Source organism: Euphorbia lathyris, chromosome 7 (assembly GCF_963576675.1).
Source record: "Euphorbia lathyris chromosome 7, ddEupLath1.1, whole genome shotgun sequence".
NCBI classification, from domain to species: domain Eukaryota; kingdom Viridiplantae; phylum Streptophyta; class Magnoliopsida; order Malpighiales; family Euphorbiaceae; genus Euphorbia; species Euphorbia lathyris.
In genome coordinates this window covers 70,905,427-70,908,343 of record NC_088916.1, presented here as the reverse complement: position 1 = coordinate 70,908,343, position 2,917 = coordinate 70,905,427, and positions in this window count along the sequence as shown.

Genomic DNA, 2,917 nt, shown 5'->3' with positions numbered 1-2,917 from the left:
ACTTCTGTGGAAAAAGTGGCCATATTGTTAATATATGCCGCCACAAAATAAAATATGATGCTTTACCTGTTGAACCTAACAAGTCAGGACCCAAAAAGAATTGGGTACCTAAAGGAAACTGATCACAATGCAGGTAAGCCTGAGATGTGCCGAGAAGTCAAAAATGTGGTATATTGACAGCGCATGCTCAAGGCATATGACGGGTGATGAAACTCAATTCATCACGTTTGAACGTAAACGAGGAGGAAGCGTAAGTTTTGGAGACAATAAAAAGGGTAAGATAGTAGGATTAGGCACCGTTGGAGGTAATCCCACTATTGAATCTGTCTCCCTAGTCAGCGGACTCAAATATAACTTACTCAGCGTAGCTCAGCTATGTGATAATGGGAGAAAAGTTATATTTGACGATACTGGATGTAAAATATATGAGGGAAAAACAAATGCGTTAATCTTAACTGCCCCTCGGATAGACAATGTCTTCATGCTAAACCTAGAAAAGAAGTTTTCAAAAACTGTATGCTTAGTCACAAAGGAAGAAAATTCCTGGCTATGGCACAGGAGACTTGGTCATGTAAGCATGGACCTCCTGGCCAAATTAGCAAGAAAGCAATTGGTTGAGGGACTGCCTGAACTTAAATTTCAAAAAGATCAATTATGCCATGTCTGCCAAGCTGGAAAACAAACCAAGCAATCTTTTCAAAGTAAAAACATTGTCTCAACTAAGCGTCCGTTAGAAATGCTACACTTGGATCTCTTTGGTCCAGTCCAGCCACTGAGTCTGGGTGGAAGAAGGTTTTCCTTGGTTATTGTAGATGATTTCTCTCGGTACACATGGGTTATCCTGCTGACCAGTAATGATGAGACCTTTGAGACATTTTCAAACTTGGTTAGAAAAATTGAAAATGAGAAAGACCTAAAATTAGCTCATATCCGTAGTGATAACGGTGGAGAATTCAAGAGCCAAAAGTTTGTTGAATTCTGTGAAGCCAGTGGCATTGACCACAATTTTTCTGCTCCTAGAACGCCTCAGCAAAATGGGGTTGTTGAAAGGAAGAACAGAACTCTGGTTGAGATTGCCAGGACAATGCTGGATGAGCATAGGCTTCCAAAGTATTTTTGGGGAGAAGCTGTCAACACAGCATGCTATATTCTGAATAGGGCTCTAGTTAGACCTATACTTAAGAAAACCCCATATGAACTTTGGAAAGGACGAAAGCCCAACATTGGATACTTTCGTGCCTTTGGCTGTAGGTGTTTTATTTTAAATACCAAAGATAGCTTAGCCAAATTTGATTCAAAAGCTGATGAGGCTATCTTTCTAGGCTACTCAACAAACAGCAAAGCATACAGAGTTTTTAATAAGAGAACTCAAGTATTAGGAGAATCTATACATGTGCAATTCGATGAAACTGACCCTGCAGGAAGATACCAGCCGCTGACAGAAGATGAACCAAACTCAGCACCTGCTGATCAAGAACCAGCTACTGAGTCCTTCATAAAACGGCTGACCAAGAGTAAGAGTGAACCTAAAATTACTTTCACTGACCCATTTACTTCTGCAGAGAATGTTGAAACACAGATAGAACAAGACATAAATCTACCAAAGGAGATAAGAGTCCCAAGAGGGCATTCAGAAAATGCAATTCTTGACTCAGCTGGAAATACGCTGATGACAAGAAATCAACTAAGGAAGTATCTCGGCAATGTAGCTTTTGTCTCAGTACTGGAGCCGAAGAACTTTGCCGAAGCTGAGGATGACGAATTCTGGATGAATGCCATGCAAGAGGAACTCAATCAGTTCAGGAGGAATAATGTATGGGAGCTAGTGCCACATCCTAGGAGCCAAAAGACCATTGGAACGAGATGGGTCTTCAAGAACAAGCTAGATGAGCAAGGAAACGTAGTCAGAAACAAGGCAAGACTTGTAGCTCAGGGCTACAGTCAGCAAGAAGGTATTGACTACGGTGAGACCTTTGCCCCAGTGGCGCAATTAGGATTTTATGCGCATATGCATCATATATGAACTTTAAACTGTTTCAATTAGGATTCTAGCAATTGTTGTTTAGGACAAAATCTTTATCATTTCTAGAAGTAGAAAGGAGAAGCTGAGTACTCGGTTTTAGTACTTGGTGAATTAGAATAGAAGTGAGTAGAGGTATAGAGGAAGGTACTCTTGTTATACTCAGCTTCTGATTTTGTAAAAGGTTTGAGGCTCTACCTTTAAAGAGCTCAGTAGAGGATTTGAAATCTCGGAAGTGTTTTGGGGACAGGACGTAGGCTTAGAAGAAGCCGAACCTGGATAAATCTGCTGAGTGAAGTATTTCTAAACCTTAACTCCTTATTTATATTGCTTGCTTAAAACAAACTAAAACTGACCAAGTAAAAGAGGTCAAGCTGAGTTGTGCGCTACCAACGAGCAGGTTCAGGAATAGACTCTAAGTGCTATTTCCTGACCTAAGCAACGAAGCTGTCCTAGTCACTAGTTGACTAAGTCAGTGTCTTGCTGAGTGCTAAGCGCCGCTGTTATATAAACTTTTCTTAAAGAAAAGAAATCTGCCCAAATTATTTTAAAAAGGTAAAATAGTTCCTAACCCCCCCTTGGAACTATATTTGCAACCTTACAAGGGACCAACACCTGGTGATTCTCACTTCACACAGTGTCAAGGAACTGATGCTGAGCATCAAGAAGATGATGTGGAACTGGATGATCACTTCATCACTCAGGTGGAAGAAGAATTAGATAACGAAGATCAGGATGATGAGGAAGAAGAAGAAGAAGAAGAAGACAGCGATCAGGATGACGCTGAGGAAACAGCGAGTGAAGAGGAAGCTGCTGACCCAACTTACACTGAGTTGGATGCAGATAAAGTATAAGTACAAGCTAATCAGCCCAATGCTGATCAAGAAGAGACTTATC